We start from the raw sequence: 8044 nt of genomic DNA, 5'->3' as shown, positions 1-8044 counted from the left end.
CGCACTCCCAACAAAAATTTTAATGGGTCCGCCACTGCCTCTATCACCAGAGCAGGGGAGGAGCTTAGAGGAGGCCGGACCGGGCCTTGGCCCGTGCGGTTTTTTCGCCTAGTAGTGTTAAATTTCAGGTTTTCGAGTTTTTTTAAATGTGTATTGGTTCGGCCCAGGCTGATTTTATTTCCAAAAAACATCGACCCATGCTGAGTTTTAGATCAAGATCCGCCACTGCACCAGAGTGTCCAAATTATAGAGGATACAATATGTAGGCTTCGTCTTTTCTTTGGCCAAGAAAAACTTTGGGTGGAGAAGAAATATCTAGGGAGTTTAGAATTTGTCTCACTGTGATGTTCACATACTTATAATATTTACATCCTTAACCTTTTTTTTTATAATTTATAATATGTAAGTATAACTTTAAAATTTTAGTTTGAATGTATGTCAACACATCACACATAATAATTAATCACTATTTCCAAATAAATAATATTTTCCTTGAAAACTTAGAATGTTACATTTCAAGTAAATGATATAAATGTAAGGTATGTCAAGTAACACATCAAAGTGTTCCACTAAAAGGAAGCGGATCTTAGATGTCTTGACAAGTCTAAATGTTGTGAATGAAATCTGAATTTGACTAGCATGTGTTGAATGAATGCATCATGAAGTAAAAATTTAGAATCTCTAGTGTAAACTAACTAATTTTAGTAACATTTATTTCAAAGAATTATAAAATTTTGAAGAAGGTTTTTTGCACTTCCTTTTTGTTTAATTTTTGATTTTTGCTGTGAAATTATGAATTATGAATACCTAATATTCTTTTTCTCATGGTACTTGTATAACATAGTGTAATCAATTCATGTTGTAACATTTTTACTTGAATTTATGCATAGTGAAAACTAAAAAAAAAGTTTGACTTGTCTCTTTCAAGCTATTTCCCAATGCTTTACTAGTTGGCTGTATTTATTATTCTATTTCTTACTGTCCGTATTTATGGTTTGTGAATAGAAATAGAAAAATATGGTTTGTGAATAGAAATAGAAAAATAAACGTTAGTTGAGTGGGTTGGCTTCAAGACCTTCTTCATCATTGGTAATATTCATTTTTCACTCCGTATAACTTCTTGCTAGTCAAACTTTAATTAAATTCTGTTGCTAAAAGAAAAAAAGTTACCTATATTGATCAATTCATAACTATATTTAAAATCTTAATGGTTTGAATTTAGAAAGTTGGAACTTAGGGCACGTATTAGATAAAGTTATATAATTACATGTTTGACCCATTTACATACTTTTTATAGCAACTAAAATGCTTGTTGGTTCATTATCATATTCCTCTAAATAAAAAATAAAAAAAAATCGATCCATTAGTCTGTTATTGCAACATTCTCTATGTAGTGTATATATATATATATATATAGGACAAAGATCCATTAGGAACCACCCCTTATTGCGAGAACCGCGAGAACCAGTGTGAACACAAACAGTAATTCCTAAAAAAATCTAAAAAACACCCAAAAATTTTTTTTTATTTTTTTACTATTTTTTTGAAAAAAATCGCTATATTTTGTTAATAAAAAAAATAAAAAAAAATTCGAGTAACAGTTATCCATGCACATGTGCATATGTGTCGTTTCTTTGTCAAATTCCGTAATTCATTACAAATAATAGTCAATTGCACTTTCATTTACACTACTACGTGTAATACACTATCTTTTACATTACCAATGTTAGAAATGCACATGTGCATCTATATGTATCAACAGGAAATAAGGTGTTTTGGTACACTACTTTCTCTTTCATCTATCATTCCATCCATTATACACAAGCATGCACATGTGCATTTCTGTCATTTCTTTGACAAATTCTGTAATTCATTACATATATTAGACAATTGCACTTTCATTTACACTACCATATGTAATACACTACTTTTTACATTACCAATATTAGAAATGCACATGTGCATTATATGTATCAACATGAAATAAGGTGTTTTGGTACACCACTTTGAATACACTTTCCCTTTCATCTATCATACCATCTATAATACACTACCATTACCTCCTACCATCCATAATACAATACCATTACCTCCTACCATCCATAATACAATACCATTAACAATATTTTCACTTTATTACATGTATGTAAACACCATTTATACCATCCAATCAACATATTACATAAAAAATTGACAACTATAACCAAACCATCAACCACTAGATATAACTAACAAAAAAACATGTATATGGGTCTACTTCTCCATTCAAAATCACAAACTTTGTGTACCAAAACACGTTATATCATGGTTATACCTAATTATGAACATGTGCATTTTGAATATTGGTAATGTAAAAAGTAGTGTATTACTAATGGTATTGTAAATTAAAGTGCAATTGTCTATTCCTGATAATGTATTACCGAATTTGTTGAAGTAATGATACATATGCACATGTGCATGGATAACTGTTACTCGAAAAAAAAAGTTTTTTTTTTTTTTTTTATGGAACGAAATATAGCGATTTTTTGTTAAAAAATATTAAAAAAATAAAAAAAAATTTTGAGTGCTTTTTTGATTTTTTTTAGATTTTATTTTGTGTTCACATTGGTTCTCGCGGTTCTCGCAATAAGGGTGGTTCTCGCATGAACCTTACCCTATATATATAGGGGGGCTTATTTTGAGAACGCTAAATATTGCGAGAACCGTGATAACGAATGGAAAAACCAATCAAAACCAATTTTTTTAATACAAACCTCATTGTAATTAAAATACAACATCAAAAAAAGAATTTACAACATCATATAATTTATTTATCCTCTCAAAATCACACTTATTGGATTCTTTACACATGTGTAAATATAACAAATTTACACATGTGTAAATGGCAAACTTACACATTTGTAAATTTTCTTTATTTACAAATTCACATAAATTTAAAGGTGTAAATTAAATTTATAACATTGTATTCGAACAATAATGATAAGTGTAACAAAAAATTTTGAATTTGAATTGTTTTTTACCAAGTTCTCGTGGTTTTTTTCATTTGTTCTCACGGTTCTCACAATATTTAGCGTTTTCATTTAAATATTTAGCCTAAAAACTATATTGAATCCCACGAGATTCATAGGTAAAAGGTTAATAGTGATAGATTAGTTCTTAATGGATATAGCGCATCCATCAAGAATCGTGGAAGCTATCTCTATGCTACCATCGGCCATTTCGACCTCATAAGTAATATCTAAGGTTCTTAAGGGCAGGTTTAGGAGTTTGCTATATTTATAGTCAACGAAGCTCTTATCAGCTCCGGAATCAAACAAAACTCTAGCAAGTATATCATTTACAAGAAACGTACCCGTAATGACATTCGCATATTTGACTGCTTCTCTCACAGTCAGCTGAAAGGCTCTAGCATTGCCTTTCTTGGTTTCAGTGGCCTTGTTCTTGGCGTCAATTGCTCACTTCGGACAATGGGTCTTTATATTCCCTTTTCGCCACACCCATAACAGGTGGCGTTTTTCAGATCCTTACACTCATGGGATTTGTGGTCCATCTGCTTGCAGATGCCACAACCTTTGGGTTGATTATGTTGACATTTTCCAAAATGTCGCCTCCCGCAGGTTTTACACTCGAGTTTTGCCTCATTTGGCTTGGACTGGTAAAAACTCGAACCAGTCTTACCCTTTTTAGAATCTCTAGTGAAGGTGTCATCATGCTTCCGCTTGTGGTCACCCTCGGCCTTAGCCGCGCTCTCACTCTTTTCTCATCCTCAGTGAGAGACAAAGCTAAATCCACAACAGATCAAAATGTTGCAGGTTTAGAGGATTTAACCATCCCCTTGATTTCTGGAACGAGTCCTCCGATAAATCGCGCAATGCGCTTAAACTCATGGGTTAATCAGATAAGGTACGAGTCTTGAGAGAGAGTTGTAATGTAACACCTCGCTTTTTTAAGCCTTCCTTATTTAGAAAGTTTGTCTTGTATTCTATTTCTTGAAACTCGTATTCTCTTGTAATCGTATTTCACTTCCAATCATCGTAATCTGAGGCTTTAATCGCAATAAAACTTGATCATTTTATAAGAATTATACATTGATTATTCATACCTAATTATCATTCGATTTATTTACATACTTGATACATATTCATCATTCACGCAAACACGTACTTGTTTTACATACAATCAGTCGTAAATACATGATTAATACTCATTATGCGTGCAATATACATAATAATGCATTCACGATACTTGATTTATGCTTTAATACTCGAGACATACTCAATTACATGTCCTTTATACAAGTAATACCTCAAAACATCAAACTCACCAAATTTCAGGGACTAAAGATGTCACACCCCCAAAATCCACCATGCGGAGTACCACCGCTTGGAGGCGTGACGTGACCAGGATCGAGCCACCAATTATACTAAACAACGTATTTAAGTAATTAAAGCCAACCACAATACGATTGGTGATCAAAAGCTAGTTAACCAAGTTTTAATTTAGACAGCGGAAGCATAAACGTAAAGTTCAAAACATAAGTTCGTAGTTCATAAGTTTAATGTCCAAAGCATAAGTTTAATAAGTTCATAAGGATTTAAATATTAAGCACGGAACATAACAGCCCGTATCCCACAACGACTCCTTCCTCGTGCAAGCTCCAAGCATTTAACGACCTGTAAGGCATGTAACAACGAGTCAACAACAAAGTTGAGTGAGTTCACGTTTGGTTGTTTAGTTTTAAGTTGTTTCCGAAAACGTGGTTTGTATTTCATTGGCGTAATTGCCGTGGGGATTACCCCGTAGTTGAAAGTAAGATTAACCAGTTCATTCTTTATTACCCAAACCACTTCCATGATTAGTGGGGGCTTCCCCATGTGAACCACTAGACTGTACCATATCGACCACTAACGCAAATAAGTTGTGCCCTACATCAGTGTCTATCATTACTGACGGTTTGCCATAGTCCATTAGTACACGCCCGTCCGACTGGCACGGTGTGAGGTTTGTTAAACCTAATAGCGCTATTAACTAATGACCCGCTCGCCATTGGCCTCGGCGATTAAGTCGATATAAAAATGAGGGACTTATGATAGAGTTTTGTCTAGTAAGTTTTAAGGTTGTTGTCCTACCCAAGGAGGACGAACGTACGTAGTTCTACCTAAGGAGAATACGCAGGAGTAATATTGGCATCCTACCCAAGGAGGATGGCCGTACATATCCTACCCAAGGAGGATATGTAGATTCAGTTTTAAATTCTTTAACCCATTCCCAAACCACCGGGAATCCCATGCCTTAGAAAGTGTGTGAACTCACCTCGGTTTGCTTAGTTAGATTCTCAAAGATAGCTAACAGTCAAGGTCGGTCAATCACGTCCTAGTATGATTACCACTTAATTTATTAATGACTTCAAATAAGCACAAAATTCCTACACGCATCTAACACATAACATGCATTACTTTAATGGTTTATGCCCGTATAAGCCTCCCATCTATTCCCTTTCATAAGCAAGCATACGATATTGCATATAACACTTTTATATATCATGTTAGATTATTTACAGATAGCATACTCGACATTTAGACGCGCAAATTACAACTTATGTCGTTTCAGCTTAAATATTCAAAACTGGGCTGTTTTCGGGGATTTAAATAAAATAGTTACCTTATTTCAAAATTCCCAACTTTTAACAGAAGATGCTAAACGACCCAAATATTATTGTGTAAAAATCTCGGGATCTAATTCATCACCAATATTTTATTAAAAATCATTTTCCGGACTGCAAGCAGATTCATTATTTTCTGACTGCAGTTTACGGAATAATTCATTAAAAATTCATTGTAAGTCGGATTGATGAAATTCCAGTGGGACAATTACTACGACATCATTGTCCATGTCTGTACAGATTTCATGGTCTGATTCAACTCAGAACTCAAGTTATGACTAAAAACATATCGCCCATTTTCTGCAGTAAAAATGCAGCTCTAGTTGTTGTTACAAATCGGGTCTTTAAAAATAGTAAACGAAGTCCAAAAATTACGATTCCGGTGTCATTAGAACCATATTTCAGAATACATAAATATAGACTTCAGAAAATACATTTTTCGCTTTATTAAGGTTCGATTACAGCCTATTGAATTCGGCTGAAAATGTGGATCAGCATGTTTATTTATCGTTTTAATCCATTCAATGTTCTTGTAAATAGCATTATACTACACTTTAACTACAAAACAAGATGATCAAAGGTTTAGCAAGGACTTACTACTAGCTTAAAGCTAGGGATGATTCTAGTGAAGAAGATGATAAGGAATGATGATGAACAAGCAAGAACAAAGGCCCTTTTGAAGCTTCCACAAGTTGCAACCTTCTTGTATCACCTTTGAAGCTTAAATGGATCTTGATGATGGATGTTTATGGTTGTGAAGTGGTGGTGATGCTGGCTGCTATGGAGGGCCGAGAATGAGAGAGAGAAGTGAGATGAGAGAGTGATCTTTGGGGAGATATGGTGGAGATATGAAATGATTGTATGCCTTGGAACTCCAAACTTATAAGATCATGCACATAATATGGATACTTACACAAGCAAAGATCTCATAAAATATTGAAATAAATCTTGGTGGGGTCCCACATACTCTTGACCGATTTAGGGGGGGGGGTCTTGATGTAAAATTTCAACTATATGGTAATTACTAGTTACTTCCAAGTATAATATTCCATATATTAGTATGTTGATATTTAGGGGGTGTTATGGTACACGGGGATCATGACTAGCCAAAAATAATTAATTAATATGTTTGACAAATATTTGGTGTCCCGGGTAATGTCCGGTTGTTCGGTCAGATACTGTTCCGTTAAATTGTTTAATTGTTCCGTAAAGTGTCTAATATATATATTTTTGTAACACAACTAATTCCTAACATTCAGGAAGGCATACCGGACTTATTTAGTAACTTTTCTGTATACTACTAGTATGTTAACACGCACATGTAAGTATGACACAGTAACAGGAAACAGTTAAGTAATTCAACACAGTCACTAAGCACTTTAATTATCATAAATAAATTGTACGGAATACATGGAATTTTGAGGGTTGTCACATTCTCCCCTTGTTAAGAAAATTTCGTCCCGAAATTTAGCACGTGGTTACTGAGGAAGCTAGTTGAGTTGTGTGGTTTACTGGTTTTCCTTGGGTGTCACATCATCCCCCTGTTGATTTGGAATTTCGTCCCGAAATTCTGCAGTAGCTTCGGCCTCAGTAGTGGTTGCATTTTTCTTAAACAGCTGGGGATACTTGAGTTTCATTTGGTCTTCTCGTTCCCAGGTATACTCTGGGCCACGACGGGAATTCCAACGAACTCAGACGAGAGGTATTCTGGTGTGCTTGAGAATCTTAACGTCTTGATCCGTAATCTCTACTGGTTCCTTGACGAATCGCAGCTTGTCGTCGATTGTGAGATCTTTGAGAGGAACTATGAGGGTCTTATCTGACAGACACTTTTTCATATTCGACACATGGAATACGTTGTGAACTCCACTGAGTTCTTCAGGTAGGTTCAGCCTGTAAGCGACTTTGCCAATTTTCTCAATGATCTCGAATGGTCCGACGTAACGCGGATTGAGTTTGATTCGTTTGCCAAAACGAACTACACCTTTCCATGGTGAGACTTTGAGTAGCACTCAATCCCCAACCTGGAACTCGAGTGGCTTTCTTCGCTTATCGGCATAGCTTTTCTGACGGTCGTGAGCTGCCGCCATTCGTTGTCGTATCTGAGCAATTTTCTTGGTTGTATCTACTACGAGTTCTGGGCCAGTGATTTGGCTGTCGCCAACTTCTGCCCAACAGAGAGGTGAACGGCATTTTAATCCACACAATGCCTCAAATGGAGCGGCTTGGATGCTGGTGTGGTAACTGTTGTTATACGAGAACTCCACTAGCGGGAGGTGCTTCTCCCAGCCATTACCAAAGTCGATCACACATGCCCGAAGCATGTCTTCAAGGGTTTGGATGGTGCGTTCAGACTGCCCATCCGTCTGTGGGTGATAAGCG

The sequence above is a fragment of the Helianthus annuus genome, chromosome 10 (genome assembly GCF_002127325.2).
Source record: "Helianthus annuus cultivar XRQ/B chromosome 10, HanXRQr2.0-SUNRISE, whole genome shotgun sequence".
Classification (NCBI taxonomy): Eukaryota; Viridiplantae; Streptophyta; class Magnoliopsida; order Asterales; family Asteraceae; genus Helianthus; species Helianthus annuus.
The sequence above is the reverse complement of the archived record's forward strand: the minus strand, read 5'-3'. Positions refer to the sequence as shown.